Source organism: Eriocheir sinensis, chromosome 53, assembly GCF_024679095.1.
Source record: "Eriocheir sinensis breed Jianghai 21 chromosome 53, ASM2467909v1, whole genome shotgun sequence".
NCBI classification, from domain to species: Eukaryota; Metazoa; Arthropoda; class Malacostraca; order Decapoda; family Varunidae; genus Eriocheir; species Eriocheir sinensis.
Window position 1 is genome coordinate 83886 of NC_066561.1, and position 27024 is coordinate 110909.

The following is a 27024-nucleotide window of genomic DNA, read 5'->3' on the forward strand; positions in this document are numbered from 1 at the left end:
GCCCAGCGCTTTGCTTTGGTCACTGTTTTTGGGACGGAGGCACACATTTCACGCACTTTGTCTGCTTCACGTGTAAAAAGACCTGGTTCAATCTTTCTTGTTTTCTTGCAATCCTGGATAGAGAGGCAGTTCAGAAAAGCTGTCTGAACCGTCGAACCTTTCTCAGTCATGATAGTTATATTTCTGCGCGGAATCGCTACATATTTGTTCTCCGACTTACCAAATGCTGCTTCATTAACAGAAAATGTGAAAACTTCTCTTACTCTAATTCTTCAAGAGACTTCTAGCATTCAGCAAAACAACTGTTGAACAAATTAACTTCTATATATTCCCTGCTTCTATCTAATTTTTATGACCCTACAGCTGCCACATCTGACTCCAAGTTGAACTCTTCGCTTAAACATCCTCTCAAAGTTTCACTCTGGACGATTTATGGCCTAGTCCTCCACCCCAGCTCCCTGACTCCACAATGCCTGTTAATAAAAATCTTAAGAATAATGTTTTCTATGCCCTCTCTGGGCTCAATCCTCAGAGGGTTATGGATACGATAGAGTATCCTATTGTACTTTATATCTGTGCTTCCGTTCTGGTACCTCGCCTGGACAAACTCCTTCGTCTCTACCTTTAATTAAACGTCTTCCTCTCCCTCCTGGTGAAGGTGTGCCTAATGAGGTTGACCGCTCTACGCCTTCAGACTGCCTCATATAACTTTGTTTTCTTGTTTTCCTAAAGCTTTTGAAAAAATCAATATCTTCAGAAACTTATGGAGCCATGCTTTGTTCTCGATAGCAGTTTCAATAGACATCTCAAGTTCTCCCTGAAAAAAAAATATAGCTGCCATCTTATCTCCCTAACAAATCAAGAAGAGAAACATAGAGGAGGAGGAGGAGGAGGAGGAAGAAGAGGAGGAGGAGGAGGTGAAGGAGGAGATGATGGAGGAAGAGGAGGAGGAGGAGAAAGAGGAAGAGGAGGAGTAGGAGTACAAAGGTGTACTAAGGAGTACAAAGGAAAAGCAAACAGCAACATAGCTCGTGGTCCTAACTAGGCTGTTTGTTGTTGCTACCATCTACTCCAATCTACGAGTAGAGACACAGGACAGCAAAGGTGAAGGCTCCTCCCCTCCCACCAGTCCCTCCTGCCGAGGCTGGCACGAAAAGGAAGAATACCATGTAGTATAGAAAAACTACAATGGAATTCTACATGAAAAGAAAGAAGAACATACACAACAACTAAGTTAACACTACTTTCTGTTAGGCCGGAGCAAAATAGCGGATGTTCTGGTTAGCTTCTAAATATTTGTCTAGTCGGTTTTTGAACGTGCAAATAGTTTCGCTTTCAACGACGTTTTTAGGCAAACCATTCCATACATTGATGATACGGTTGAAGAAGTGTTTTGATTCATTTGAGTTGAAACGCTTCCTCGTTATTTTGTATCAATTGTTTCTTGTTACACTTGATTGAGACTGTAAAGTACGAGTAATCATGAACATTAACGTTATCGAATCCCTTGAAATTTTTAAACACTTCTATAAGGTCACCTCTTACCCTGCGATTTGATAAGCTGAATAAGTTCTTTAAGTCTCTCTTCGTACGATTTGTTTCGCAGTCTAGGAATCATTTTAGTAGCTCGACGCTGCACCCTCTCGAGTTTACCTATATATTTCCTGTAATAGGGAGACCAAAATTTAACGCAATACTCAAGATGAGGGCGAACTAACGAATTGTAGTACAGTGTCAATATAACTTTTTTTCTGATTTGTGTTCAAATGTACGACCAATAAATCCAGTCAGTTTGTTGGCAATTTTTACTACTTCTGTACAATGTTGACTCGGTTTAAGATCGTTCGAAATTATTACTCCAAGATCTTTTTCTTTGTTGGCTTCAGAAAATCGCACTCCGTTAATTTGACAGTGAATTTGATTGTGAATACGATCGTTGTTGATTCCGATATGCATAACCTTGCACTTTTCAATATTCAATATTGTTTGTGCCCAACTGTTTAAACGTTCGAGATCAGCTTGGAAGTGTTCTTTATCCATTGTCGTAGTGACTCTACTGGCTATTTTTGTGTCGTCGACAAATTTCGATATTTTACACGATAGCCCCTCGTCAATGTAATTTACATACACTGAAAACAGAACAGGTCCCAAACACCGACCCATGTGGAACACTGCTTTTGACATTTTGCCAATTAGATGATATACCATTCATAACAACTCTGTGTTTACGGTCGGTAAGCCAGTCTTTAAACCACTTATGAATATTACCAGTTATACCGTGAGCTTGCAATTTACTAAGGAGGCGGTTGTGAGGGACTTTGTCAAAAGCTTTCTGAAAGTCCAAATATACAATGTCTACTGATTGACTTTCATCGTATACATTAAAGATGTTGTTGAAGAAATTGAGAAGGTTAGTCAAACAGGAGGAGGAGGAGTACAAAGGTACAAAAGAAAACAATCGGCAACAGACCTCGTGGTTCTGACTAGGCTGTTTGTTGTTGCTACCATCTACTCTAATCTACGAGTCAGAGACACAGGACAGCAAAGGCGAAGGCTCCTCCCCTCCCACCAGTCCCTGTAGCCGAGGCTGACATGAAAAGAAAGAACACCATGTAGTATAGAAAAACTATAATGGAATTTTACATGAAAAGAAGAAAGATCATACACGACAACTAAGCAAACACTACTTTCTGTTAGACCGGAGCAAAATAGCGAATGTTCGGGTTAGCTTCTAAATATTTGTTTAGTCGGTTTTTGAACGTGCAAATAGTTTGGCTTTCGACGACGTTTTGAGGCAGACCATTCCATACATTGATGACACCGTTAAAGAAGTGTTTTGATTCATTTGAGTTGAAATGCTTCTTCGCTATTTTGTATCGATTGTTTCTGGTTACACTTTATTGAGAGACTGTAAAATAATCATGAACATTAACGTTATCGAATCCCTTGAAAATTCTAAACACTTCTATAAGGTCACCTCTTTGCCTGCGCTGTGATATGCTGAATATGTTACGTTCTTTAAGTCTGACTTCGTACGGTTTGTTTCGCAGTCTAGGGATCATTTTCGTGGCTCGACGCTGCACCCTCTCGAGTTTATCTATATATTTTCTGTAATAGGGAGACCAAAACTGAACGCATTACTCAAGATGTGAGCGAACTAACGAATTGTACAGTGTCAATATTACTTTTTCTGATTTGTGTTCAAATGTACTACCAATAAATCCGATCAGTTTGTTGGCAGTTTTTACTACTTTTACTACTACAATGTTGGCTCGGTTTAAGATCGTTCGAAATTATTACTCCAAGATATATTTCTTTGTTGGCTTCAAAGAGTTGCACTCCGTTAATTTGATAATGAATACGATCGTTGTCGATTCCGATATGCATAACCTTGCACTTTTCAATATCAAAATTAATTTGCCATATTCGTGCGCAACTGTTTAAACGTTCGAGATCAGCTTGAAGTGTTCTTTATCCGTTGTCGTAAGACTCTGCTGGCTATTTTTGTCGTCGGCAAATTTCGATATTTTACACGATAGCCCCTCGTCAATGTAATTTACATATACTAAAAACAGAACAGGTCCCAACACCGACCCCTGTGGAACACTACTTTTGGCATCTCGCCAGTCGGATGATATACCATTCTTGACAACTTTCTATTTACGGTCGGTAAGCCAGTCTTTGAGCCACTTATGAATATTACCAGTTATACCGTGAGCTTGCAATTTACTTAGGAGGCGTTTGTGAGGGATTTTGTCAAATGCTTTCTGAAAATCCAAATATACAATGTCTACTGATTGACTTTAATCGTACACATTAAAGATGAAGTTGAAGAAATCGAGAAGGTTAGTCAAACAGGAACGTTTGTTTCGAAAACTATGTTGCGAATCCTTAATTAGTCCGTTATCTTAAAAAAAACTTTACCATTTTTTTCGCTAATGATCATCTCTAAAATTTTGCACACGATTGACGTTAGACTGATCGGTCGATAATTACCTGGTTGCGACTTGTCGCCTTTTTTAAAGATAGGAGTTACGTTAGCGAGTTTCCATTCTAGTGGTACTTTTCCTGTGTTTAGCGACTTTGAGAATATGTTCAAGAGGGGCTTGCTGATCTGATGTTTTGCCTCTTTAAGAATACGCGGGGATATTTTATCTGGGCCAGGCGTTTTGTTTACTTTAACATTATCGATAATTTGTACTATATCACTTTCTACAATGTCGCTAATACTACTCAAGGATAAGATTTCTTCTATAAACACGGAGGCAAAAAAATAATTCAATATGTTAGCGATTCCTTTATCATCATTCGTGGATTCGTCATTTACAGTTGCTATTGGGCCAATACTGGGATGAGAACTTTTTTATTTCTTACGTAGGCAAAAAAATATTTAGGATTTGTTTTGCTGGCGCTTGCAATACGAAGCTCTAGGTTTCTTTTAATGAGACGTATGATTCTTTTTGTTTCTCGGCGTAATCTTTGGAATTCAATTTTGTCTGTTTCATTATTTGTGATCAAATATTTGCCACGCGCTCGATTCTTATTCTCAATTTGATGTTTGCGTTGATTGTTCTACCACTTAAGTCCCGTTCACACTGAGCCGACTCTGGGCAACGACAACTCAGCGACTTTTCCATTTGACAAGTTGGTTCCCACGCTCCAAGAAGGGGGGGTGGGGGAGATTTTATTAGGGTCTTGGCGTCTTGCCGACTGTCTGGGACATTCGGCCAACTAGTTGCCACCATGTCGTGCTAACCCTCACGACTCCAGACTCGACGTCGGCGCAGCATTCGGCAACAGTCTCAAGACCTCTTTCAAGACACGCCAGACCCTTTCACATCAATACCCAAGAACTTGTATACCCTAGAGTCGTGGGTAGTCGTGGCCCAAAGTCGGCACAGTGTGAACGGGGCTTTAGGCTTCCAGTTGGCTGTTGGACGTCTTTTTACGGAATGGTACGCTTAAATTCACGGCTCTACTTAAAGTTTCTGTGAATGTTTCCCAAGCTTTATTTATATCTGAGGGTGCAGAAATTTCGCTCCAGTCTGCATTCGCTAGTAAATTTCTTAGTTTCTCAAATTCCGCACGTCGGTAATAAGGTATTCTTTCTTCCCTCGTTTTCACGTCCTCTTTGATTTTTATCTTGAACGAAATCATTCGATGATCGCTGTTGCTGAATTCTGTACCAACATTGAGATCATTAACAAGGCTTTCTTTAGTTGTGAGAACTAGATCGAGGATATTATTTTCGCGAGTTGGTTTATGCACATGCTGATAAAGCGCGCTTTCTAATAAGTTACTGTATAGATCGTGACCTGAGCGTATATTTAATGTGTCTCCCCAACTCTTTACTGGTAAGTTAAAGTCTCCCATAAGTACAGCTTCAAATTGATTGCATATGCTAGAAATTTGTTCGAACAGTTTTCTGTCTATTTGCATTGCTTGATTTGGAGGTCTATAAGCAATGCCAATAACTAATTTACTTGAACGGTTTTAAATTTCTACGAAAACGGTGTCTATATTATTTATTCTTTCTACTTTGATAACACGTCGATTTAAACCAGCTCGAATATATAAGACGACGCCACCACAAACTTTGTTTTCTCTGTCGTAAAGAAAAATTGAATAGCCGGGTAAACTAAATTCCGCAATACAATCTCTGTTAATTGTATTCAACCATCACTCCGCGACGGCGATAATGTGGAAGTTTTCTGTTCCAGCAAGTTCTTCCAGGTCTGTGAATTTATGCTGCTGCTGCGGCCATTTACATAACACGCGTTTATATGGTCATGGTGGGATTGGTTGGTGGTCCTTTGATTGTTTACGTGACGTTCTCTATCGGGTTCGCTAGTTTTTTTTTTTTTTTTGCTCTGAAAAGTGACACCTGCTCACTAACATAAGAACATGAGAACGTAAGGAGTCTGCAAGAGGCCGGTTGGCCTATACAAGGCAGCTCCTGTATACTCAACCCCACCTTACCTCACCATCCATGGCTTTATCTAACCTCTTCTTGAATATATCTATGGTATTGGCACCCACAACATGGTTCCCAAGCCTGTTCCATTCATCTACCACTCTATTCGTGAACCAATTCATGCCTATGTCTTTGTTGAATCTGAATTTGTCTAACTTAAAACCATTGCTACGCGTCCTACCTGGCTCTTTTACTATCAAAATCTTATTGACATCCCCTTTATTAAAGCCTTTCATCCATTTATAGACTTCGATCAAGTCTCCTCGCAACCTTCGCCTTTCTAGAGAGTGTAGATTTAAATGCTTCAGCCTGTCTTCATAAGGCAAGTTTCTCACCCCCTGAATCATCTTTGTCATCCTCCTCTGTACAGATTCTAACATCTTGATATCCATTCTATAGTAGTGGGACCAGAACTGAACTGCATAATCGAGATGAGGTCTAACTAGTGCTAAGTAAATTTTGAGGATGACTTCAACGCTCCTTGAGATGAAACCAAGTACTCTGTTTGCCCGATTTTTTCTTGAATGCATTGAGCCCTAGGACGGAGGTCAGCGCTCACTAGGACTCCTAAGTCTCTCTCACGCCCAGACCTGCTTAGAGGAGTGTCATTTAAGGAGTAATTGTGTGAGGGATTATTCCTACCTACACTCAGAATGCTACACTTCCCGACATTGAATTCCATCTGCCACTTCCCCGCCCAATCATATAGTCTGTCAAGCTCATCCTGGAGAACGCTAGCGTCCCTGTCTGATTGGATTACTATTCCGATCTTGGTATCATCTGCGAACTTGCTGACATCACTACTAATTCCTGTGTCCAAGTCATTGATGTAAATAATAAAAAGCAGAGGACCCAGTACCGACCCTTGTGGGACTCCAATCGTAACACTGCCCCATTCAGATGTTTTACCATTTATTTGCACTCTGCTTCCTACCACTAAGCCACGCCCTGATCCAGTTTAAAACTTTCCCATCTACGCCGTGAGCCTGTAATTTTAGTAATAGCCGGTGATGAGGAACTTTGTCGAACGCTTTGCTGAAATCTAAATATAATATGTCATAGTTTTCATCTCTGTCAACTGCCTCGATCACTTTAGTGTAGAAGGACAACAGATTAGTAAGGAAAGACCTACCCTTTGTGAACCCATGTTGTGAATCATAAATTAAACTATGCTTCTCTAGATGGTCCCGAATGCTCCCGGGTATAATTGACTCCAACATCTTTCCTACAACTGATGTTAAGCTAATTGGGCGATAATTTGAGGTGGCTGACTTGTCTAAGTCTTCCAAGTCTAGCCGCCCCGACGGGATTTAGGTGCACACCATCGCGTTCGTACAAGTCATTTGCACTATAAAAGTTATTCCAAAAGTTCACAAACTCGACATTTTCTTAAGCACATAAAGACTTTAGTCGGTTGTTTGTGCTGAAGGCTTTGCTGTAAAAAGCGTTACTTTCTCTCATCCGCGGGAGGATACCAGATATCATTATGTTGTTTGTTTTTTCCTTGAATTGTCGGATCAGTGTACGATACTTTTCCATTAATTCTTCTGAACGATTGGCCTTTACGTCGTTCGTTCCGACATGGATGACGAACAGTGACTTTTGGTCTGAGCCGGTTATATCATCGTCGCGCGCCGCAGTGATGCCATCTACACCTATACCAGGGAAACACATGCGCTTACGTTTCTCACATGAAGCACGAACGCAAAATTCTGTTAACTGACCTCTGATCATTGAATCGCCAATCAACCGGGTTTCGTGTTCCTCATCGCCTTTCTCCTTTCAAATAACAAATCGATTGAAGGCCTGGCTCCATTCCTTACAGGAATGAAACCGTCATCAGGTGCATCGATACTCGGATTTCTCGTGACTTGGGCACAGGTCGGTTCGGTCAGGTTGGGCAAAGAAGTGGCAGTGTCGCTAGCCTGCGGCACAACTATGTTGGGCGGGATTCGTGTTGTTTTTCTATGATGTCATATTTCATTTTCAAATCGTCGTACTTACGGTCGCTAACACAAAAGCGACAAGCAGAGGAGTTTCTGAAATACTTAGGAGCGTACTTCTCGAACATACCTCGCAATCTCTTAGGTTGGACGGCATTTTGAATTAGCAATTTCTTAACTGACAATGAAAGCAATTGGAGTGCAGTTACTGTAAATTAAGGGTGTCACCATAATATAATTTAAAAAAAGTTAAATGCAAAGAAAAGAGATACTGCAGTTTCCCAGTGCCCCAGGAAAATAAAGGCATGGAGACCTCCGCAGGGCAAGAAAAAAAACGGAAAATGGCCATTATGAGTGATGAGCCTTCGGATTTGAAGCTGCCAACCTTGTCAACCCGGTCGGATTTGTTCTTGAGCTTTGTCCCAAAAAGACTGGGGCCGGCGTAGTTACCCATTACCCACACTGGGTAGAGAGAAAGGAGTCAGCCACCCAAGAGCATCACAACATGTGTCCCCCTTCAAGCACAAGCCTTGCGGGCCCTGGCCCAAGGCACCTGTCACCAGGTGTGCTCCAAGGTCTCCGCAGGAAAAAAGAACACCGCCACGAAGACTCCGAAGTGACTAGATCCTCCCGGGACAGTGAGAGAAACATCAGAGGAAAACTGAGATTAGAAGCTGGGTAGAAAACCTGTAGAAAGGAAGGAAAGGGGAGAATGTGTCCCCAAAGTGTAAGGGAGGGTGACAACCCTTGGATAGACTACCCAGAGGTAAGGTAAAGTTGGGGGCATACGCTGTAGCAGCGCGTGGCTTCGGTGCCTATCTCCGTAACATTGGCCCTTGAGCCTGTGGCCTGTGGTGGGAGGGAGCCCATTACCCCGGGACACAGGGCCAGTGTGACATCCGGGTTACCACAATTTACCTTCCCCAGGTTTCCCCAGGTACCCATTTATCGACCAGCCCGAGAGGGAGGATGAACAGCTGGGTGAGCTGCACGCCGACTGCCCGGGTCGGGATTCGAACCCGGGCCCGCGGAGTAGAAGCCAGACACGCTGACCACTAGACCACGGAGGCGTACTACCCATAGGAAGGAAGAAAAAAGTGATAGTCCGGATAGAAAGAAAGAAGTCCCTTTTAGTCGCCTTTTACGACACGCAGGGAATACGGTGGTGGAATTCTTACATCCCCCAACCACAGGAGGAGAAGGAGGAGGAGGAGGAGGAGGAGGAAGATTAGAAGTATCAATAGGTGGAGCGATATCAGTAGTACATTTTATTATGTGAAAAATATGAGGAGTCAGGAGATAAAGAACTGAAGGAGCAGACAGAAGAGGAGGTGAGGGAGGAAAATGAGGAACAGACTCGTGTGAAAAAAAAGTAAAATATCAAATTAAATTTAATAAAAAACAATAAAAAAAATACTACTAAACGACAGAGAGAGAGAGAGAGAGAGAGAGAGAGAGAGAGAGAGAGAGAGAGAGAGAGAGAGAGAGAGAGAGAGAGAGATAGAGAGAACGAAGGAGAGAGAGAGATAGAGAGAGAGAGAGAGAGAGGAGAGAGAGAGAGAGAGAGAGAGAGAGAGAGAGAGAGAGAGAGAGAGAGAGAGAGAGAGAGAGAGAGAGAGAGAGAGAGAGAGAGAGAGAGAGAGGAAACAAAAGAAAAGGAATATTAATATAAAGAGTATGTGCGAGAAAACAAGAAAGAAAAGTGAAAACGGTAGAAAATAACGAGATGAAATTATAGAATGAAAGAAAACGAAAATATATTCCCACTTAATCATTTCCTTTACACTCATGAGACTACTCTGTCCATTCCCCTCCTTCCCTTTCTTCCCCTTCCTTCCCCAACCCTTCAGTCCCCCCTCCCCTATTTCCCCTCCCTTCCCCACCCCTTATATCCCCTGCCCTTCCTTTCCTACCCCCTCCATCCCATATTCCCTTCCTTCCTCACCTTCTCCCCCCCTCCTCATCCCTTCCCAACCCCCTCATTCCAGCCTCTCCTTCCTTTCCAGTCTTCCTCATTCCCCCCCTCTCTTCCTTGCCCACAGTCTTGATTCCCCATTCCCTTTCATTCCCACCCCTTTCATCATTCATCCCCTTCATTTCGAATTCCCTCCATTCCGTCTCCCTTTCCTTCATCACTCTTTCCAGCTCTTCTCCCCTTTTCTTCACAGCCCCGTCCAGCACCCCTCCCTTCCTTTTCAATCCCCAACTCCCTCCCCTTTTTCTCCATCCCCACCATGCTCATTTACCTTCCCCTCTCAATCCCCTCTATTCCCTCTCTCATTCCATCCCCACCCCCTTTATTCCCCCTTCTCTTATTTCCTCACCCCCTCCATCCCGCCCTTCCTTTCCTTCCCACCTCTTACATCCCCCTTCTCTTCCTTCCCCACCCGCTTCATCATCCCTCCCCTTCTCTGCACACCCTCCTATATACACCTTCCCTTCCCCCTCCCCACCCTCCCTTCTGTCCCCACCCACTCCATCCCAACTCCCTTCCATCCCCACCACCTCCACCACCCTCCCCTTCCATCCCCAACCCCTCCATTCCCACTTCCCTTCCCTTCCCAACCCTTTCATTACTCCCCTCTCTTCCTTCCCAATTCCCTTCATCCCTCATTTCCTTTCATTCCCCATCCCATCCACCCCCCTGCCCCATCTCGTCCAAAACCCTGCTGTCCTCTCTCCTTCCTTCCCAATCCCTCCACCCCTTACCCATCCTTCCTCACCCCGTGCATCCCACTCCCCTTTCTTTCCCCCCCCCCCACACCCTCCTCTCCGCATCCTTCCCCACCCCCTGAATCCCCCTCCCCGCCCTACCCCTCCACTCCCTCTCAACTTACTTCCCCACTCTCTCCACTCCCCTCCCCTTCCTTCCCCACCTATCCACCCCCCTATCCTTCCTTCCCAACCCCTATATCAACTGTCTCCTGCCTTCTCGACCCTCTCCATTCCTCCTCCCCTTCCTTCCTTACGCCGTCAATCATCCTATCTCTACAAACCTCACCCCTCCATCCCCTTCATCCCTTCTTTATGATCTTCTTTATCTCCCCCCTCCCATCACCCTCCCTTTCCTTCTGCACGTCCTCCATCCCCATCCCTTCCTTTCCATGGCCCCTTAGTCGCCCAGCTCTTTCTTCCCCATCCCTTCATCCCCCATTCCCTTCCATTCCCAACGCTCTCCATCCCTTTCCCCTTTCCTTCCCAACCCCCGCTAACCTCTCTCTCCTTCCTTCCCAAGCCAAATGACCCTGGCTGTTGCGGCGCCTAACCTCAATCACTCACTCCGTCCTTCCCAACCCCCTCCTTCCCCACCCCCTCCATTCCCCTTCCCTTTCCTCCCCAACCCTCTCCATCCCCATTCCCTTCCCTTCCCCTTCCCTTCAAACTAAATTTCACCCATCTACTTTAGCATAATTTAGGAAACTCTACATTTATACATTATTACAATAATAATAGTAATAATGATTATAAAAATTATAATAATGATAATAGTAATAATAATAATAATAATAATAATAATAATAATAATAATAATAATAATAATAATAATAATAATAATAATAATAATAATAATAATAATAATAATAATAATAATAATAATAATAATAATAATAATAATAATAATAATAATAATAATAGTAATAATAGTAATAATAATAATAATAATGATAATGATAATAATAATAATAATAATAACAATGATAATATATACGTATGATAACAGTAATGATAATAAAAAAGGAAGAAAATATAGAACAACAAAAAGAGGAAGGAAGAAGTAGAAGAAAAAAAAAAGAAAAAAAAAAGAACAATTAACGTAACGCTAAATAATTGACAATATAGATTTTGAAGGCAAACGGCCATCAACACTTTACTTACCAAATACCACAAGATCAATTAAAATGAAAATTTACAATTGTTGGTTTCCTCAGCGTGAAAAACCCTTCTGCTACCTAAGGTCATGACACACTGCTGAACAACTCACAATTCCCTGGTGCACAATATTGTGTAGCATCCGGTCAGGAGTTGTACGTGCCATACAAGTCAGTGCACTGTAAATAATCATGTGGTATTGAAAGCTTTATCTAAAACCCTTGCAGAGGTACCGCAAGCTTTATATTAGACCCTCTTTTATTTAGCTTAATTCTTTATGACATTATCTAATACCAGGCGTGATAATCACCCTATATATTGATGACTAGCGTTATCCTCTCCGGGTCTAATATTTATTTGTCAAAAAAAGCATTAACAGTGCTTATGAAATCAGTATCCACACGGCTATCGACAAGCTGCTAAATGCACAAAAAAACTCAGTAATTGACATTTGCAGGTAATAAACTTTGTGATGTCCATTTCAGTTCAGAAACATGTAGTCACAACACCCCAAGATTTAATAACGTTAACTGCCATTAGCTATGTATAAAAAAAACACTAACTTATTTGAAGGTAAGAACTAGTGTCATGACATTTTCAATACAGAAATACGATGTCAAAGCAAACAAAGATATATTAATTACCATGGAATATATATTGACATTAACCAGAATAAGGAGACCGCATCCCTTACATTCACCTTAATCTCTGTAAAGCCACATCGTACACTCTTTCAATCTTTCAATATTCTAACGACATTTTCATGCTGACATTTTCATGCTGACTGCTCCTCTGAACTTGCTAGCTGCATACATTCACCCCCCCCCCCCCCTCCCGCTGCCCCGCTGCACCCGACTTTCTACTCTAACTCGTCCCTATACTGCCCAATTCCCTTTTTAAGGGGAATAAGCCTACTCAGTGTGGCAGGAAAAGTTTATGGAAGGGTATTAAATGAGATAATGAAAAAAAGTAGCTGAGAGAAGTGTAGGCGATGAACAAGGGGATTTATGGAGAGGGAGGGGTTGTGTAGACCAAATATTTATAGGAAAATGTAAGTTGAAAAGTACTTAGAGAAGGATGGGAAGTTGTTTGCTGCTTTCATGGACCTAGAAAAGGCATATGACAGGGTTGACAGGACGGGTTTATGGGGTGTTCTAAGGAGATATGGCGTGGGAGGGCGTTTGCTGAATGGAATCCGACCCTTCTATAAGGATGCGAGTGCCTCGGTACGTGAGAATGGTGAGTTGCGTGAAAATTTGTGTTGTTGTGGGTGTGAGACAGGAGTATGTGATGTCACCATGACATTTTAATGTGAACATGAACGGTTGTACGAAAGAAATGAAAGCCGGAGTAGGGGAGCGAGGTCCAAGGCTGAGACTGAATGGTACGGAGGAGTCACTGGTGGCAGGGCTGTTTGTAGATGATACAGTATTGTTGGCAGGGAGTGAGGGAATGCTGCAGAGGATAGTGGATGAGTTTGTCAGGGTGTGTAAGAGTAAGAGTAAGGTTATGGTATTTGAGAGGGCGAGGGAACAGGTCATTGATTTTGCAAAGCCGTACAATTTGAGCAGAGGGTACAACGAAGTGTAGGATGTTAGCCTTTTTGGTTGCTGTTTTTAAGTGTTTTTGTTTAAGTGTTATTTTTAATGTTTAAGGCGCGAACTGTTATCTCACGTCAGGTCCGGTGTACCGTTGCCTGCGTTCTCCAGTTGATTGAAGTAGTTGAGACAACACTATAGCCTTTACTTAAGTGAGGTGTATTATGTGTTGGCCGAGCGGTAGCCGTTATAAGTTCACTTTAGTTCACTTTAGTTCACTTTAGTTCTCTCTCTCACAGGACAATACCAAGACAAAATGTACTTTAAGTATATTAACAGTATTATACAAAAGTTTACAGTTTACGTGAGCGAGTCGCACGCACACCAGAGCCAGCCACACCAAGGTGCCCGGGGCCAGCGAGCACCACTCGCCCGCCCGCTGCCCGCTGCCCTCTCTGGCCTTCTCCCCCGTCTTCGCCTTGCTCGCTCGTTTTATTTGCTTGTTAGATCGTCCGGAAGGGTGTGGGTTCCGGTTGATGACTGTTGATGAAAGTGTTCATTTGCTGATTCTTGGGTTAGCTCAGCATGTGTTCCCACGGCCATCAGCTCTGACGTGTTCCATAACATCCTGGCAAAGGCGCTGAGCCTGTGCTTAGACACACAGCCACACACTCACATGTACATTATAATATACACATTACATCGCTCGGTTCCCTGAAAGTCGCGACCTCGCGACTCACCCGACCTTTAAAAGCAGTGTACCTACCCATGTTACAGTCGCCCAAAGTGTACTAACTAAGCGTGGTCTTGTTACAGTTGCTTTAAAAATTATCACAGAAGTCAGAGCCCGCCTAACGATACAACATAGGGAAATGCCAATGATAATAATCATGGAAGTAACAAGAAATGGGTAATGTACATACAGGTTGAGGTAAACAGGGCTAGAGTCGTGGACGTGGAAGTTGAGCACTATTCCGAGACAACAAAATAATAGCTCGAAAAATCATCTACATGATACATCCTAGAAAAAAAAAATTGACTAAACTGTCATTAGGATACATGGTAATGGAGCTATTTGGAATAGTAAAAAGAAAAAGGAACAATCCTTGAAGAAGATCTGCTACACACTGAACCTTCGAGTCACACCTTGACACAAAACTGTCGCAGAGAAACACTCATCCGTTGCGTGACAATTAATTGCCAGTGTCGTTACCCTCGGCACGCCTTTGAGACGGGTGGGGTTTACAACAATAGATAAGGTTGTGTGAAAAGAGGTAATGTTATCCGTAGAGTCTCCTAATAGTTACAATGTGATAACAAGGACAAGTCTGGAGAACCTTAGAAGCATCGGCAGTCAGCACCACTAACTCCTAATACTCCGTTTTTCAGGTCTACAGTACTATAAAAGAAAATCCTGTCACCAAGTTGTGAAATCACTGTTGTAACAAATCTCACTGAAATATAGAATTCAAGCATAAGTGAGTAAAGTAATTCCAGCATTAATAAACATCAAATGAAAAAGACAAATTTCCACCTATTCCCCGATCAAAACGAACGTGGATGACTGACATCTGTGACGCCAAAAATAATTCCCGTAACGGGTAACAGTGGTATGTCAAGCAAAGGGTAAGTAAAACTCGTCTGCATACTTCCAAAGCTTACAGATATTCACATGCTGGTTACAATAAAAGTTAGGGACAGCATCTGCTCAACTTTAGTTAAGTCTGTCTCTGCAGAGAAAAAGTCTGTATTAAGCAGAAGCACATGAGCCTCAAGGTTAAATTGTACCTATCCCTATGTTAGTCTACACCCTCGGTTATTACGGCTCCAATTGAGTTAAGAAGACTGACTGGCTTGCATCAACTCAGCAATAAAAGAAAATAGCGGGTTAGAGTGAAAAGTATTACTCAAGCACTCCCCTCTCGCATGAAAAAGATGCAGGCAAAAGCTCCGGAGCCAAACATAAATTAGTAGATGCGAGGATGCAGGTTATAGTCGTGTGGTGGAAAGATAGACAAAGCAGCGTCAGGCTGAACCTCAAGCCGGCGCTAGTCTTTGGAGACGATCACTATGCACCATTCTGTGCAAAAAAAAAAAAAAAAGATCGTAAAGCTCTAATTTCCATCCACCTATTTATCTGACTATTTCTGCTTAAACCACGGGTAAAAGAACACACCAAGGATTTTTTAATTTTTTTTATTACTGCTGGTGACACCCAAAAAGGTTTAGGTCAGAGGGTCGCGAAGGCCCCCCTCCCGACGAACGTGTCGACGGCAAAAGAAGCTTCAAAAAGGACCCAAAATTACTTTAAGTGCCATCAAAGTTGGCTGATAAAACCGTGTAGGTTGTCAGGGATACTGCACTCCTTCGAAGAGGAACTTTAAGGACAATCATGTACACAAGGAACTCTAGTAATAATCTGGCATTAGCTACAAAAATGGTTTCTCCATCTGTCTAGTTTCCCTGTTTAAAACACGAGATCAAATCAGTAGACAGCCTATAGGCGTCCACTGGCCTGTTAAAAAGACCACTCGTTTGCACAGTGTCCACAGCAAAATATACACCCTTTATGAGGCTGTGTTGCCCATCTTCCCCAAATGCTTCAAGAAAAAGTGACCGAAACGCATCATAATCCTTCCGTCCTGTGAACGCGCTCCTGTTTATGAGGGCCGTGCTCCCGTTCCCGGGATTGACCTTCGAGCGGCTGAGAGATATTAATCTCCCGGATCTGACACGAATGAAATGTCCATGGCAATCTCACTTTGAAACAAGAAGTCCCTGGCCGAATACTCTGCCTCCCTTGCTACCCTGCGAAAGGCCTAACTGCTGTTGCTGTTAGCGGGTGATTAGGGGCAGAAGCCATTGTGGGATTAGTAAGGTAAGTAAATACCTCTTGGTTACTCATGCAGCGTAGAAGGAGGAGCAAGCACCCTGTGAAGACTGCTACACTCCATACATGACAGTTACCGTTATCCGTGACGGCACTGTCATTTCTCTCTACCCACCCCTCATAGTCCTCGGTGAGAACTTGTTATTCCGGGTCAGGTTTATCTGCCATTAAAATAGTTACTAGTAAAATGAGGAGTAAAATGGTAAAAGAAAAAAAATTATCGCTGCAAAAATAATTAAAGTAATAATCAGTCACCGCTAAGTATGTGCTCACTCCTCCCCGATGCTTTTAAAATGCTTAATAAAAGAGGAAAAAGAATAATGAGTGAGGCTTAGCAAGACAAAACTTCTCCACTGTGCAATAAAACACACAAAAGAAAGGAGAAAAGAAAATGGTTATACATAAAATGCGTAACAACGTTACTCAAGAAAAATATTAAACTTCTCCACTGTGCAATAAAACACAATAGAAAGGAGAAAATAAAATGAATGATTATTCATTAAATGCGTAACAATGTTACTCAAGAAAAATATTAAACAACCACACGCCAGAAAAATCAACAGCTGACAAATCTAATAGATTAGATACGGCCCCACACGCCTTAACACGTGAACATAATAATGGTAATTCACCTGAGATCATGTTACAAGTGGTGTAATTACTTAAACCGTATGTAGTGTCAGCTAAAATGTGTTAAAAACCTTGAAGACAGCAACTCGATACACCCTCGTCCTTCACCCCCCCGGTGGCTGGGGCAGGATGCAAGGGCGGCAGGGTCTGCCGTCCGTCGTCTGGAAGCGGTGGTGGGAGGGGCGGCGGGCAGACAATATACGCCCACCAGTCACCCTCAAAGGTCCGAGTTGCCTGGCGAAGAAAAGTGCGCACCTACGAATAGTTGTGTCGTAGGAAGAAACAAGTGCCGAGACAACTCCGATAGCCTGGCTGTGTGGAGGTGCGGGGCGCGCGGGTTGTGTGGCTGGGTTGTGCGGGGCGGGACGGGGCTTTGCACTCGGGTGCGGCCGTGTGCTGATTCGACTCACGGGGCAGGAGAGGCCACGCGCTTTGGTCAGCGTTTGCTTGCTGTGTCCGATTCCGTTCACTGCCCCCCCACACTGTCACTGATGTTATGTTTGAGAGAGAGAGATATAACAATTCGGAGTAGTTCGTAACCACGCTGTTCACCACTTTTGTTATGGCTTTTAAGTGTTACTTTTTTAACGTAGTTAACGACGAGGCGACCACCAGCCACCATTTTGTGTTATGGTATATTAGAGAGAGATAACACCTATATAACACTTCGGAGAGGTCCGTAAGACGCTGCCACCACTTGTGCTAGCCTTTTTGGTTGCTGTTTTTAAGTGTTTTTGTTTAAGTGTTATTTTTAATGTTTAAGGCGCGAACTGTTATCTCACGTCAGGTCCGGTGTACCGTTGCCTGCGTTCTCCAGTTGGTTGAAGTGGTTGAGACAACACTATAGCCTTTACTTAAGTGAGGTGTATTATGTGTTGGCCGAGCGGTAGCCGTTATAAGTTCACTTTAGTTCACTTTAGTTCACTTTAGTTCTCTCTCTCACAGGACAATACCAAGACAAAATGTACTTTAAGTATATTAACAGTATTATACAAAAGTTTACAGTTTACGTGAGCGAGTCGCACGCACACCAGAGCACGGCCGCTGCCCGCTGCCCTCTCTCGCCTTCTCCCCCGTCTTCGCCTTGCTCGCTCGTTTTATTTGCTTGTTAGATCGTCCGGAAGGGTGTGGGTTCCGGTTGATGACTGTTGGCCATCAGCTCTGACGTGTTCCATAACATCCTGGCAATGGCACTGAGCCTATGCTTAGACACACAGCCACACACTCACATGTACATTATAATATACACATTACATCGATAAGGTTAGGGAAGGAGAGACTGTTGTAGGAGTTGTAGGATGTTGTTGTAGGACTCCCTCTTTCATAAGGGATTTAGAAACCATAGGGTTGAACTACAAGAGGAAATCTTGGGCAGCGAGGCCTCAGGAGTGGTGGGTAAATATTCTACAGGAGTTTGTACGTTTTATACATATCCAATGTTTATACCCGACGACTATACCCTGATGACGGGTAGGTGCGCCCTTAACATTAGTCCTCCGATATGTTTGACGTGTGTGACGTCCTTGTAAGGCTGGGAGACGGGAGTCCTGAAGGTTGAGCGATGATGTAGTCATGTGCAGCGGCTAGCAACACATCCTTTTAGTCCCTTTTTCTGGCCGAGTCGGGCGACATCTCCTGACTCGGAGAGGTAAATCGGCTAGTATGCGTGACCCTGAGCATAGCGGGCACCACTGTGTGGAGGCCGCGAATACTTTCTTACCCATAGCTGGGCGTTATCGCGGTAAGTTATCGTAAGGGTAGGCGGTGGCCGAACTGGTAGCGTACTGGGCCCACATTCACCGCGTGATGGACGACGCGGGTTCGAATCCCCACGCTACCACTCGGATTTTTCAGTCACCGCCGAGTGGCTTAAAACTACCCACATGCTGTCCTGAAGACCACCCATCAACCTGGACTCTGGAGGAAGCCGTCCAAGCGAATCAAGAACGAATTCCGGGGGGCAGCATGAGCCAATGCAAGATGGCGCCACTATAAACACTCGCCTGCGCCAGAACGGCTGGGCCGACCATCAGGCCCCACCTGAAAAAAGCCTTGGGCCGACCATCAGGCCCCATCAGGCCCCATCAGGAAGATGCATACCGGCGCAACAGGCAACGACGTAAAAAAAAAAAAAAAAAAAAATAGTGATAATCGGTACTTTTTTCTGCTTCTCAGAAAAAAAACGTCTCATCCCTACTGCGCATGGGGTATGAAATATACACTAGGTTAATTTTTATGTTAGACTCAAAAATCAATATATCAGAGAGAAAAATCATTTAACTTTGCCCCCAAAATTGTTATTCACTGCTTCAAATTTGATATTCCATATTCGTTTGTGAGCATGCCATGGTATTGAAGGCACCCGGTGTTGTGTTATTTGGTGTCCCATCTTCAACAGCTGGCGCTCTTTTTTACAAACACTGGTGTCTCGTGAACTATGCATGTTCAGACCAATAAGCGTAGCCCTGTACAGTCTCACAAAGCTTTTTAACACATTAGGAGTTGCTGGAAGGCTGAATCAGACATACAGTACCACCATCCTCGCTGTTTCTAGAACGACACTCTGTACATATAAATACAACTCGTACAGAGTGTCGGTCTAGAAACAGCGAGGATGGTGGTAGTGGTACTGTATGTCTGATTCAGCCTTCCAGCACCTCTTAATTACGGTTAAAAAGCTTTGTGAGACTGTACAGGTCTGCGCTTGCTGGTCTGAGCATGCATAGTTTACGAGAGACCAGTGTTTGTAAACAAATGACCCAGCTTTTGACGGTGGGGACGCCAAATAACACAACACCGGTTCAGGCGTTTCTAGTATTACCATCCATAGGTACGTGTCAACGTGTGGTTTTCAGGTTTCGCAAGTTTTCTAAAATACCGATAATGAAAATTTGAATTCATCTATTTTTTTTATTTGAAATATCAATATGGTATCGTTTTCACTTATCGGACTTATCGCTAGCTAGTATTAGAATTGAGGATTTATATCGGTGTCGGTTATCGGTTATCGCCTATATTTGTGTCTCCACTTAACGAACATCGGTTATCACCGATAAAGTTTCCCATTATCAGTTATCGGTTATCGGGAATAAGGTTTTCTGTTATCGTGCCCAGCTATGTTCTTACCACACCAGGGGCTGTTAGACATATAGGCCCAACGCTCAGCCTTCCCCTGTAGTGTTCTGCGGTGGGTTGGGGCACAGGAGAGCGAACCTAGCTCCCAACATGATTATATGGCACCCAGTAAGTTTGACAGGCTGGTCGGGGCTGGAGTGCCTCCCTGCCCCGAACACACCCACCCCCTTCTCCTGGGGACCGCCAGGGTGGTGCAGAGAAAACATGAGCTTTTCGTACCAGATCCTGGGCTAATCTCCGGCTGGCTCTCCGTGTGGGTACCAGGAACGTCCTGACCCTCTCAGATGATCAGCGACTACCCCGTCTGTCAGCTGAGCTCAGGAGGCCGAGAGTGGGCATAGTGCGGCTCTCCAAGACAAAGACACCTGTCAATGGAGATACCAGTAGAGAGGGTAACACCTATAAACTACTGGTCAGGCCATAGCGATGGTGTTCATTGTAAAGGAGTAGCTATAGCCATTTCTAGCTGACTGCATTCCTTTTTCGTTTGGGTTACTCCGGTTGATGAGCGTATGCTGTCTTTTATTTGTACAGTTATGGAAACAGTTCAGGGGCAAGAAAAAAGGAAACAGTAAAGAAAAAAAAAGCCAGCTACTCACTGCTCCTACAAGAGTCAAGAGGAGTGGCCAAAAGATAGGTCAATTTCGGGAGGAGAGGTATCCTGATACCCTCCTCTTGAAAGAGTTCAAATCGTAGGCAGGAGGAAATACAGATGAAGGAAGATTGTTCCAGAGTTTACCAGCGTAAGGAATGAAAACGTGAAAATGCTGGGTAACTCGTGCGTAAGGGATTTGGACAGTAAAGGGATGAGCTTGATTAGAAAGTCGTGTCCGGCGAGGCCGCGGGAGGGGGGGGAGACATGCAGTTAACAAGCTCAGAAGAGCAGTCAGCGTGAAAATATCGATAGAAGATAAAAAGAGAAGCAACATGGCGGCGGAATTTTAGGGGTAGAAAACTATCAGTAAGAGGAGGAGAGCTGATAATAAGAGCCTTAATCTCCACTCTGTCCATCAGAGCTGTGCGAGTGCCCCCCCCCCCCCCCCCAACACACACACACGTGAGATGCATACTCCATACGAGGGCGGACAATGCCCCTGTATACAGATAGCAACTGTGCGGGGAAAAAGAACTGACGGAAACCATACAGAACGCCCAACCTCGAGGAAGCTGATTTAGTGAGAGAGGAGCTGTGAAGTTTTCAGTTAAGATTTTGAGTTAAGGAGAGACCGAGGATGTTTAGTGTTGAAGACGGTGACAGCTGAGTGTTGTTGATAAATAGGGGATAGATGTTTGAAGGATTGTGTCGAGTTGGTAGGTGGAGGAATTGGGCTTTTGAGGCATTGAAGAACACAAGGTTCCTTTTACTCCAATCGAAAATGAAAGCAAGGTCTGAAGTTATGCGTTCTGCAGGCTCCAGTCTGGAGTTATGTAATTCCTGCTGAGAGGGTCTTCTGCAGTGATTGGAGATGCAGAGTGGGTCGTCAGCGTGTGAGTGGATAGGACAGTTTATTATGAAAAGAAGATCATTGATGAATAACAGGAAGAGAGTGGGTGATAGGACAGAGCCCTGTGAAACCCCACTGTTGATAGGTTTCGGGGAAGAACAGTGACCGTCTACCACAGCAGAGATGGAACGGCCGAAAAGGAAGCTGGAGAAAAAGGAACAGAAAGAGGGATTGAATCCGAAAGAGGGCCGTTCAGAATGCAAAGAATTGTGCCAGACTCTATCGAAGGCTTTCGATATGTCTAGCGCAACTGAGAAAGTTTCACCGAAATGGCTAAGAGAGGATGACCAAAAATGAGTTAAGAGAGTTAGAAAATCGCTAGTACAACGCCCCTTGCGAAACCCATAATGGCGATCAGATAGAAGGTCAGAAGTGGAAAGGTGCTTATGAATCTTCAGGTTAAGGATTGATTCAATAGCCTTATATTTTTTTTTTTTACAACCCTGCCTATTGCACCGATAGGCTTTCTTCGTGGGCCAGATGGTCGGCCCAAGCCCGTCGTGGCGCAGGCATTTTTTTTATAGGGGCTCCAGTTATGTTTTGGCTCATGCTGCCCCCTGGAACTCATTCTTAATTCACTTGACGGATTCTTCTAGAGTCCGGGTTGATTAGTGATCTTCTGGACAGCATGTGGGTAGTCTTAGGCCACTCGGCGGTAACTGAAAAATCCCAAGTGGTAGCGTGGGGATTCGAACCGACGTTGTCCATGGCGCCGTGAATGTGAACCTAGCACGCTAACCACTCAGCCAGCTATAGGGCGGTAGTTTGAGGGATTAGAACGGTCACCCTTCTTAGGCACAGGCTGTATGAGGGCGTACTTCCAGCAGGAAGGAAAGGTAGATGCTGATAGGCAAAGGCGAAAGAGTTTAACCAGGCAGGATGTCAGCATGGAGGATATGAGAGTTGAGGCCAGAGAGGGCATAGGCTGGTGAGGTTGAAGCACATCTTGAGCTGCATATCTCTTATTGCAGTGTACGCCCATACCGAGATGTGTGGCCTTTAGGAGAAAAAGATGTTCTACGTCAAACTTAACTCTATAGTTGACCAGTGCCCCCATACGACACACTCATTCTCGTGGGTGACTTCAGTGCAGTGGTGGGCACACATAGAGATGGCTATGAGTTAGCTGTTGGCCCCCACGGGTCTGGCACTAGAAACGTAAACAGTTATCTCCTGAACTTTAAAAAGTCCAGAATGCTGAGGACTGCTGATTCCTGGTTCCAGAGACGCGAGTCTCGCCGCTAGATTTGGTAAAGCAATGCTGACGGTCTGGTAAAGGAGATCAATCACATCATATTTGTTAGTACTCATTGGAGGATCCTTCAGAACTGTAGAGTTTTCTAGAGTGCTGAGTTTTTTTTTTATACTACTCACAGGCAAATTGTTGCAACACTTGGGATACGCATCAGATCCAAAACATTCCCAAGATGAAACTCCCCAAGGTTCCATCTAGAGAAACTATGGGACCAGGCGTGTGCTCAGGGGTACTCAGTGGCAGCCTCAAATCGGTTTGAGGTGCTTGGACCTTTGGAGGACTCTGGAGAGCTATGGGATACCTTTAACGTAAAACTTTCAAAGCTGCCGAGGAATTCATTGGCGAGCACCCCAGGTATAGGAATGGCGTTGCCTCAAGGGAGACACTGGATAATATTGAGGGGAGTCGTCCTCCCAGGCTGGCTGGGGACTCGGAGCGATACCGGACTCTGTCACGAAGGACTAGAACCCGAAGAGGGAAATGGAAAGATACGTCAGATACATCGCTGAGAATGTCGAGGATTGTTTAAATGCAAACGACATTAGACCTGCCTTTCGTGATCCGAAGAAGCTCCGCTCCAATCCACTTCTCAGATGAGTACTATCCGAATTGCTGATGGGCAGATAGTATCAAATGCGGATAGGTACCTCTCCTTTTGGGCCGAGTACTTTGGGTAGCTGTACAGGGCAGAGCCCACAAGGGGACAGCTCCCTCTGGTTGGGTTAGAGATGGCGGCTGCTGTTCCATCAATAGACGGCACTCCACCCTCTCCTGTGGGAGTGAGAGAGGCTGCGATTAAGTTGAAGTGTGGAAAGGCAGCTGGGGACTGTAGTACCAGAGTACGCAGAGTTGTTGAAAACTGGGGGTGAAGCCATGATCCGTGGGTTGCATACGGTGCTGTCTGCCGTGTGGCAGTCCGGTGCCATTCCTCATGACAGGAAAAGGGGCTTGGTTAGCCCTCTTTGGAAAGGGAAAGGGGACCGACAGGACTTCAACAATCATTGTGGTATTACACTGCTAGGTGTGCCGTACAAGGTGCTCGTTCATCTATTGCTAATGCGAATTCGATCTCATCTACTAAAGTTTAAAAAACCTAAGCATTTCGGAATTACGCCCGGCAAGTCATAAACTGACGGGATCCTAGCACTTTGCGTCCTCGTGGAACGCCGACGTAAGTTTCGACAAGGGCTGCTCGCAGCCTATGTCGAACTCAAGAAGGCTTTTAACTCAGTGCATCGTGAGCATTCGTGGCATTTGTGCATTGATTATTGACTTGATGACTGGTTTTTACTCTGGGCCTGAGTGCCATGAAGTATGGGGAGGTGTTTTCGGCTTCTTCCCTGTAAATTCAGGAGTGAGGCAACGGTGCGTCCTTGCTCTATCATTTTCAGCACTTGCATGGACTGGGTATTGGGAAAAGTTGCTGATCAAAGTCGTTGCAAAGCATATGGTAGTAACATCAAGGTCACTGATCTTGTTTTAGCTGACGATGATGTACTCCTCGCAGAATCGCTGGAGGTCTGGGTAATTGGTCATGAAGTGCTGCATGAGGTGGCGAAGACTGGAACTGAAGGTCTCCTATGCCAAAACTTAGGTCCAGTCGTTGGAGGTTTGCTGGATAGCCCAATTCAGTTTGTCCATGCGTGTGGTGAGGACGTCGAAGTCACCAAAAACTTCCCATATCTTAGTAGCGTAGTGCATAGCATTGGTGGGTCTCACCAGGAAGTCACTAACGGATTGGACTCTCCCAGTGTGTCATGGACTCGCTCAGTACGAGGATATGGTTTTATCGATATCTATGCAAGCGGACAAAGATTCGAATCTTTAATAAAGTCGTTTGTGATCCTCTCTTACTGTAAGACTGTGAGACATTGACACTGAACAGCGACTTGGAGAGGCGTGTCGATGCCTTTGGATCACTTGCCTTCGCAGGATCATAGCGTATCGCTGGGATAACTTTTGTGTTGACTCAGCGACTGCTCCCTAAAACTGAATCGAGGCCTGTTACCAGTTTAGTCCGCGAGCGCAAACCCCAACTAGACGGGCATGTGGCGCGCCTCCCAGACGTCGATCCTGCTCACAGAGTTGTTTATCTACGACACAACCTTTAAGAATGTCAGTACGTTTGTAGGGTCGATTTTTGTTTGATACGAAATGTATGAAAAGTATCCGAAAACACATGGCAACATCCTCCCGAGAGATCAGCGTCATCTGAATGTAAACAAACCCCCCGGTGATATTTAATTAAATCCCACCGGGGGGTGTTTACATTCTGCCCGACGCTACATCAATTGTGCGCCCATGGCTATGCATATTATTTTTTTTCTTATTTATCACTATATCTTTTATTTTTACCCATAGTTAGAACTTGCAACTCTCTCTCTCTCTCTCTCTCTCTCTCTCTCTCTCTCTCTCTCTCTCTCTCTCTCTCTCTCTCTCTCTCTCTCTCTCTCTCTCTCTCTCTCTCTCTCTCTCTCTCTCAGACACTAAAGACTGAAGTCACTAGACAGTCAGTGGCCTTGAAAACTTGAGAGGAGAAAGAAGCGCCTCCAGGCGTTCCCTCTTGTTGTTTTCGCTTTTCTCGGCTGATTTTCTTAGAAAAAACAGTTTGTGGGTATTTCTTCAAGATACCCAAGAAGGGGAAACGTGCTCTTGCTTTATCAGCAAGAAGTAGGGCAGGGCACAGAGCGCGTTACTGCAAGGAGAGAGACGACAGGGGGCAAAGAACGTTACCACTACAACAGCCCGCGTCACAAGTGACACCAAGGAAAGAACTTCGCATTACAAATCCCAGCATTCGCAAACTTTTACAAGATATGGACACGAGTCGAGAGAAGGTGGTACAGTCAAAGCCGCGAAAAAAATAGAAGGAAAGCAGAAGTAGGCCCATGTTATGCTCCAGGAGAGCATAAACATCTTGGCTTGAAGCACTATTGAGGGTAACTCAAAACACCTACCTGATGAAATACTGCTTTTAGAATGCCCCAGAGGTGAAGTTCCATATGGACTGATAAAGGCCAACGAATATTTGATTCCTACATTTATAAGAGGCATGAAACATCACCTGCAATACATTGTTCTTTCATGTGTTATATGATGTCTGTCAATAATTGTGCATAACTCACTTATTGTCCCCATTTTATTTACGTACAGGGACTGAAAATAGAAGGAAAACTTTGACGCTCGTTTCCCGTAACTTTACTTTTGATAAGGTCATAAGTACAATAGTTGCTTCTGCTCTAGGATTCCTTACTTTATTTTTATTTTATTTGTTTTATTTGAAGGCTGTCACTTTTTTTCTAAATAACTTGGCAGCATTAGGTCTGTATGTTGAGTATCTGATTTTTCTGTCACTGTTAATGCTTTATTGCAGTGGAACACATGGATAGGATACATTAGTAATAATTCATCTTCATGGATTACCCAATTGTCCTACAACAGTGAATCTGCTAAAATATCATGTCCATGTTCAGGGTAGTTTTCAAAAAAAAAAAAAAAAATCCAAGGCATAAGTCATAATATCAAGGGAATAGATGCATTATGAAAATGCTCGTTTTGCATGCATAGAAATATATTTTAAAAATTCAGAAAAATAAGTCTTTTTTTCAGAATGCAATGAAAATTGGTAGATAATAGTCTTCCAAACCAAGACATATCATCCTAGGACAAAAACATTTTTTTTAAAGGTACTGTCATCCTCCCGACTATACGGGCATGTGGCGTGCCTCCGAGACGTCGATCGTGCTCACAGGGTTATTTCTCTACGAGACAACCGTTAATGAATGAGACTAATTTAAGCCCCGTTCACACTGTGCCGACTCTGGGCCACGATTACCCACGACTCTAGGGTACACGAAGTCTTGGGTGTTGATGTGAAAGGGTCGGGCATGTCTTGAAAGAGGTCTTACTGCGCCGACGTCGTGACGCGAGTCTGGAGTCGTGAGGGATAGCACGACATGCTGGCAACTAGTTGGCCGAATGTCCCAGACAGTCGGCAAGACACCAAGACCCCAATAAAACCTCCCCCCCTTCTTGGAGCGAGGGAACCAACTGGTCAAATGGAAATGATATGGAAAAGTTGCTGGGTTGTCGTGGCCCAGAGGCGGCACAGTGTGAACGGGGATTAAGAGGACGCCCTAGGAACTCATGGCTGGGGCAAGTCAGCTGATCCTGCCGGGAGTGACTTAAGATTGATAGGGCAGCAGCATGGGAGCTTGCTCGGGGGACCGACGGGACTATGTACGGCGAGTTAGTGAAACGACCCGCCCCCGGCTTACCTCCCCA